At 35.4% G+C, this 8,095-nt stretch overlaps 1 pseudogene; it reads right to left on the bottom strand.

The window, feature by feature from the left end:
* Positions 1-4,342: 4,342 nt before the first annotated feature.
* LOC100715764 (histone-binding protein RBBP4-like) lies at positions 4,343-5,483 on the bottom strand (annotated as a pseudogene).
* Positions 5,484-8,095: the final 2,612 nt, after the last annotated feature.

The following is an 8,095-nucleotide window of genomic DNA, read 5'->3' as shown; positions in this document are numbered from 1 at the left end:
TTTTAAATCATCTTTAAATTTGACCCTGTAAAATTTCCACTACTCATAAATTTGACTTTTTAAAAGTACAAGTAAATACATTGTAAGTTCTTATTGGTTGACTTATATATCCAAGTAGCAGAATGCAACAGAAGAAAATTCAAAACAGATTGATTGATTTAGGTTATGAATGCCAGCCCATTCTCCTCAATTTATTTGCTTAATGTAATATCTAATATGTTAAGAAACATGAAGTCAATTAATTTGATTTAGTAAAAAATGGAATGATGATGCATAGATAAATTGTAGGAAACTTTAAAAGCATTAGGCCCTTGCTCTACAATTTTTAGCTGTATAAGAAATTAAGGACATGGGGAGCTTATGGTGGAAATCTATCAGTGCTCATAAGAAACATGGAAGTGAAATGGTCAAGTCACTGTTAATATTTAAAACATCGAATTTCTTAGTAAGTTTATCTAAGATATGTCGGTTTCTAACTATACGATAAAAGCATAATTGTGACAGCAAAATCAACAAGTTCATGTTTCAACTCAAACTGTAAATTTTCATTGAAAATGATCAAAAGCAAATAACTTCCATAAGGGCACTCATTATTTTTCCTAGTAATTTTTCTCTTGAGAAGTATAGTCACTTTACAAATGAATCTCACAGTTTTAAGCATGATTATGGAAACACTAACGCTGGTAACATTAAAACCTCACAGATGCGTGGTGTTCTTCCTCTATCCCCAATTTACAGATATTCCAACTCAAATAATGCCTAGTTTCTTTCAAAAGTCCACATCTGTGGCAAAGCTCTATTTTCCAGTCATCAGTGGGCTCTGTTAGTTTAGAGGACAGCTTCAGATGTGAACATCCCCTACTGCAAGCCTTTAGTTACAGCCTTGGGAATTCAAGATCTGTCAGCTTAATTCTCTCATCCTTGTCATTTCCATCAGTTGTATCTCAAAATTGAAATGCTTTCATAGGAAAACTATGTCATTCCCTTTTATGGATTCTCTGCTGACCAAAGCTTTCTTGGCACTGTGCACTTTTCCTTAAGCAGGCGTGATATACATTAAACACAGAGTAACATATGGTGCATTCACCCCTCAAATGCTGTCTTTTCATCTCCATGAACACTGAGTTGAACTGAATTTCAATAAAGGTTGTTAGTTGAAACCAAATGAAAGAGAGTGAAAGGGTCATCTGATGAAGGGTCTGACAAAACAAGGGCCTGATATTTGAAAGTGGATCTAGTTTGCTTTACTGAATTAAAGCAGCTAAATAAAGCAACATGTCAAGAAACAAGTAATGCAAGATCTTCACATAAAAACAAGTTGCATTTCATCTGCTTGAACATTATATAAAACATTTCCCTTTATCTCTCCTTCCCTTCTTCATTTCTACCATAATTGAGCTATGAAAATGAAGGAAAAAATAAATGAGAGAAAAAAACGAGTGCAGCATTTGAAAAGAAAAATAATGTTTCTCTCTAATCTTGATCTTTATTTTTGGTTAATGTTATTTCCAAAGTTAGAATTTGTGTTGCTTCATATTCTCATCATTATTCAAGATTCTTTAATAATTTATACGCATTATTGGTAATTTACACTTAACTACTCAAAATTGTTTCTGACAGATGAACACATCCCCGTTGCACTAAGAAGGAAAACAATCCCTCATACATTGAGGGATTGAAACATGAACTTGTATACATTGTTTGATTTACTATATGAGTACACAGAGAGACCCAAGAGGGAAAACATTCTCTGCATTTAATTTATATGAAAATCGTCAAATGAGGTTCACTTGTGCAATAAGAAACAATGACAACTTTGGCATTTGAAATATTTTTTAAAATGGAAGTAAATCATTCTGCTCTGTAAACACTGTACCCTAACAGGAATCAATCTTTGCTTGTTCATAAGAATATAAAAAATCTAGTTATGGTAGCAGAAAATTGCCTTCTGTATACTTTTTAAAAATCTAATATCTTTGTTAAGGTAGAGTTTACACACCATAAAATTCACCAAGTAAGTCGGACGGTTGGTGACTTTTATTAAATTTATACAGGTGTGCAACTACTACCACAATATGAGCTTAGAACATTTTTTATCACCCTTAAGGGTTCTCTTATGCCCACACACAGTCAACTCTAGCCTTCAAGCACTGTTGGTTTACTTTCTGTCCTTATAAGCACATATTTGTCTAGAAATGTCAAATAAACAAATTACATTTGATATGCTTTAGATCTGTATACTTTCACTTAGCATAATGTTCTAAAGGATCATCTACATTTTTTATATGTACAATGTTAGTTCATACTTTTTTATTTCTACATAACTACATAATATTACATCACAGAACAATGCTACATTTCGTCTATTCATTCAGTAGTTGACAGACATCAGGGCTGGTTCCAACTTTGGACTATTACTATTATTACTGGGAGCATCTGCATTCATGCATCAATATGTAGGTAGGTCCTTCTCATTTCTCTCTGATAGGTAAGTAGAAGAAGCACTGCTGGGCCATGTGGAAAGTACATATCTAAATTTTAGGAAACTGCCAAAGTCTTTCCCAAAGTTGTTACAGCATTTTTCATTTCCAAAAATGGGGTTACATAATTTTTGTAGTCTGTCTGTATTTAGGGCTTTCAGTATTTACATTAACCTTTCTAGTGCAGGTAAAACAATATCACTGATGTGCTTTTAATTTGGATTCCCCTAACAATGTGATGGTAATTTTTCTCAAGTGATTACTATATTTTTCTATATGATCTGTTTGATGAAATGTCTATGGAAATATTTGACAATTTAAAATATTTTTCTTAAGAAAAAAGCAAAATGATTTTATTAAACCAAACAATTGTATTAAACAACTTATTAACTTAAAATGTAGGATTCAGTAGAACCCAGTAGCTTTTCTGAGTTGTGCAGCCCTGAGTGCAGTCAAACTCAGGTCACTTTGCCATGCTGAATCAAAGCATTCTCCCCATTAGCCGTCACTTCCCAATCCCTCCTCCCAAATCCACATAACCAATGAGTTACTCTCTATCTTCAGAGATTTTCCTACTCTGTGAATTTATTTTCTTTCTTTCAAAATAGAACATTAAATTTCTTTCATTAGCACTTGTCAGTTGGAAGTATTCTTTTACATTCTAAATACAAATCCTTTCTCAGATATTTGATTAATAAATATGGTAGTCAACTCTATATGTCTTGCCTTTTTAGTTTCCTAATTATGCCTTTGGAAGAAAAAAATGTTACAGTTAAGTATATGTTCATGTTTTTCTGTGTTGAAATTACTTTGAGTTTCATATCTTTGTAAAGCCTACAAGTACATTTTCTTGTTCCTTCTTTTATTAGGTTTCAAATTAATGTTTGTTTACAGTACAATTAAAGATCTACATGATTTAATGGGAGGCACTTAAGGTGATTTAGTTATCCCAGAAGCATTTGTTAAAAAGATTAGATTGTCTCTGTGCCCTTGTTGAAAAAGGAGGAGAAATAAGAAAAGAAGGAAGATATGGCGGAGGAGGAGGGCTTATTTCTAAATTATCTTCCCATACACTATGTTTCCTAGGTCAGTCTTTTATTTTTTTATCAAGCATTAATTTAATTTTAAAAATAAATACAAGCTATCATATCACCCTTCTCAACTTGACAGTTCACCTGAGGCATAAATGTTAGGTAAAAACATACATCTTTACAACTTGGTGGTTCCAAGTTAAAACAAAAAACAAACAAAAACCATTTCACAGAAAGGAAAGGAATAATATGAAAACAGCTCAAGAAATACACTAACAAGCAAAAATATATGGGAAAGGAGGAACTTGTAGCTTGTCTTAACTGAAGAAACCAAGAGGAGACTGGTCTTTATAGGAAAATACGCATCCTGGAAAATCAAGTATGATTTAGAGTATGAAACTATTACTTGACTCTCCCGTAACTCTTGAATAAAAATGACATCCTGCAGTACTTATATTTCATGGCTCAGACACCTAACCTCACTTGGCTCTGTTCCTTACCCACTCTATCTTTACTGAAGCAAGTTTTTAAAACTTTGGGATATAGCTTTAAAAGAAAAATAATCACACATTATATTCCCTTTTTTGTAGCTATCTTAGACCTGGGTTTGTTACTACAAAATTCCTAAAGAAAATTTAAATAAGTTTGTGGCTTTGCTAAATCAAGTACCCCAGTTAATATTTAGAAAACATCATTTTTTGAGTTAATAGTATTGTTGGTTTCTGTTATGGAGGGATAGCTGAATAAAGTCTGTATGTCTCAAAACTAGTGTTAAATCAATCTTAGGGTTGAGAAGAAAAAAGGACAGTCTGAAATCATGAGTGCAGACATCTAGGATCCTTGTCCTTCTGGATCCATATTTCCTTCAAGGTCTTCATCATTGTAAATGTTCTCTGCCATCTGCCACACTTGCATGATATTGTCTTCTGTACAGAACAAATCACCCAAGGTTCATTGGGATTCCAGGAAAAATCAGATATCTTAGCAGTGTGACCACCATGAATAAACAATTCAGGTGGGCCATCTCCTGCATCTTCTAGAGACTGCTTTTCTCCAATTTCATTTAAATCTCAGACATTCAGTCTGCGATCAGTACCACTGGAAGCCAGGGTAGTTTCATTGTGAGGTGACCACTGAACCTGAAGTATTTCATCCTTGTGTGATTCAAAAGAATGCAACTTAAGTTTGAGTTTTCTTAGATCCCACAAAGCAACAGTCTTGTCAGCTGATCCAGTGGCGAAATGAATTCACTATAAGGATTGAAAGAGAGGCAGTTCACTTCTGCAGTGTTAGCATCAACTGAATGGCTTTGTTTGGAAGTGTTGTTTGATCGAGTATACCAAATCATAAGCTTCTGGTCATCAGCAACTGACCTAAAACAGAGTCTCATGGAGCAGATGCCAGGAAACATCTTCTACTACTGCTGTATGCCCTGTAAAGATGGGCTTCTCATCCAACACTTTTCCTTCCTTTGAAACAGCACTGATGTCTCATGGTATGGTCATCTAAAGCACTCAGTAAGTACCCACTAAGATTTGGGTTTCAAGATTTGGGTTTCTGATGTCCACAGAGACGCAAGTCTGGGTTGCACTCTCCAGAGGGGTCTGGTTTACAAGGATGCTTTGTATAGTTAAAAACAAGAACATCACTGGAGGGAGTCTTGGTTGCAGTGATGCAAGGGTTCTGGGGCATATAATGGGCCCTGCTTAATTCTCCTTGATGGTTGATCTTGATTTCTATTTCAATCTTCCCACTAACAGAGATGTGTGTGTCCCCAGGACAAGTCGATGAATACTGAAATCTCTCCCTTCTGGTCTGGTTACATCTGCAAACGACTATGCTGTTAGGCTCTGCCACTCCAGAGCATGGGTCATCACCAAATCACAAAGAAAAGGCGTGCTCTTTTCCCATATCTTGTACTCCTTGTTGATTCTTCCATTGCGTCATCAAAGACTGCTTCCTTGGCAGCCATGGCAGCAGAAGAGCCGGAAGGACTCCAGCCGAGAGACGTGGGAGGCGCTGGAGGCTGCGGGCTCCTAGGTCAGTCTTGAGTTTGCCATCCTTCTGCCTCAGCCTCCTCGATAGTTAGGACTACAGGCATGTGTCACTATGCCTCCCTTCCCATACACTTTTTAATTAGAAAAATTAAAAACTATGTGCAATAGACAAAAGAGATGCGGAAACATGAATAATTGATCATTAGTGCTTAAGATAGTTTTTAAACTGTCATTTTAGCACTTTTTTTTATTTGTAAGCTTATTTTTTATTTAAAGAAAAGGAAACAAAAATACTTTCTCTTGATTTCTTTTTCTTATTTTCAATCTACCTTGTTTAATCTCAATTATCCATCAATAATAAATATAAATTTATTTAAGAAAGAGTGAACAATGTTAGTGAACAAAAGCAAAAACCCCTGCAAATTTAGAACATCGGAAAGACCATTGTCTGAGAAGGCTTGTGTTTGTTGGTGACTTTTCACTGGTAGGAGCACTTCTCTATGATCTATTCTTGTATTCTTAAATGACTAATAAAGCCATTATATTGTGCTTTTGCAATTAAGTCATCATTTAGAATTATTTTTAAAATGTGACTCAGGAATTTAATTTCTTCTATGACATTTTATGTTTTATTTAGTCTAAGTTGTTGAACATTTGATAGCAACATAGCATTTACTTATATTAAAGTAGGAAATTGGCAATATCTGTTCAGGTTTTACATGGTCATAGCAAAACAGCGATCGGGTGGATAACAATTGTGAAGAACAGAAGGGTAAAGCTGCAGTAGACTGAATCAATCAACTCAGGAAGTTTCTCTAAGTGAATAAATGACAGCAGCATTTAGACATCTCCAATAGTAAAGAAAGAAAGGGAGAAAGAGAGGGCAGGAGGAAAAAAGGAAGAAGTATCTTAATGAATTCTTGATGGCCTTGTTTATTTTTAGTCAAAAAATCAGAAGGAATAGTTGAATAAAGGGTCATAATTTTCCAGGAAATGAAGACACATGTAGCTCAATTTCTGGGTATTCTGATGTTAGTAGAGCAGAGTGAGACTGAGAGCAGAGTAGGAGTTCACCCGAGAGCTGGAGTGTCTGAAAACCTGACAACATAAACCCACACTTGAAAATATGCTAAAGTGGCCATGATCTGCCCTTTGGTACTGGAGCTAACATGGCATAACATCAATGTAGCATTTTGTAGAAGTCCTCATTTTACACAGTAGCTTCCAGAGCATTCTATAATGCACCACCAATATTCCTGGAAGCTCTGCTAACAATTATTTCCCTTTAAAGTGCCCAGCCTAAAGCTATGCCTGGCTTATACATTTCAGCATGTGCAATGAGTGAAGTAGGACCCAAAGGCACACTGAAAACAAGGTGATTTTTTTCTGGATACTCATGGCAACAGAGAGAGGAGAGTGTTGATTTTGGACAGGACTTTTCAGGTGCTTTGGCAAAATCCACCACGTCTTAGGCACTATAAGCAAAGTGAAGGACATGATCACACTTGCTTTATCCATTACTGAGTAACTAGTATAGATTCTACAGGCGCGAAAGGCTTTTGTGTGGTAGATACAATTGGTTGACCAGATTACTTTACCTTTCAAAGCAACTTTCCATTTTTATTTAATACATAATTATATATTTATAGAAATTTAGAAGCTTGTAATTAGTATCAGGAATATAATGTTAGTCAACTTTTCACTACTATAACAAATACCTGAGACAGAAATCTTGTAAAAAGAAAAGGTTTATTTGGACTCATAGCTTTGGAAATTCTAGTCCATGAAATTTTAGCTTTATTGCCTTTGTGTCTGTGACAGCATATCATGGTAACAGCACCTGGCAAAATTTTTCAACTTATGGGCAGAAAGTGAAAGAAAGAAAGAAAGAAAGAAAGAAAGAAAGAAAGAAAGAAAGAAAGAAAGAAAAGAGAATAAGACTTGGATCCCAATATCCCCTTTAAGCAGAGGCCCTAAGGGGATAATCCCAAAGTTCTAATTTCTTCCAATGGGGCTTCACCTCTTACTGATTCTAGCACTTCCCAGTGGTGCTGGAGGCCTGGAACCGAGCCTTCAACACATGAGCCTTGGTGGGGGCACTTACCCGAACTATAACAGATACCAAAATTCAGATGCAGTTCACCATAAGGTTGAAGATCAAGGCAAGGATAAGTGTTATGTTATCATTTAAATTGCATTCCAGTTCCTAAAATGAATTTAGAGGTTCTTCCAAGCATCCAATAGGCTGAAAGGATACCTTCAACACTGGAACTAGTCCCAAGTATAATCACTTGGATGGACAAGATAATTGAGTCTTCTTTATGGGAATACAGTCTAGTTCAAAGTTAAAGACTGTTCAGGCAGAAAAATGTTTTGATATAGAAGCTGTCTCCCAGACTTCCTGAGATTTAAACTTGATATCTGGGAACCAGACAAACATTCTCAATTTTCCAATGATGACTAACCACCCCCTACCCAAATTTTTTTGGCAAATCTTCGAGGAATGTCACAATTGAGCAAAACCAGCTCAGTGAGAATGCTGGTTTATGTTTCCAACACTTCAGCCCTAATACTCACAAAGAACAAA

Source organism: Cavia porcellus, unplaced genomic scaffold (assembly GCF_034190915.1).
Source record: "Cavia porcellus strain 051 isolate PalLab524CR breed Dunkin Hartley unplaced genomic scaffold, mCavPor4.1 scaffold_10, whole genome shotgun sequence".
Lineage (NCBI taxonomy): Eukaryota > Metazoa > Chordata > Mammalia > Rodentia > Caviidae > Cavia > Cavia porcellus.
Note: the sequence above shows the minus strand (reverse complement) of the source record. Positions and strands in the feature narration are given on the sequence as shown.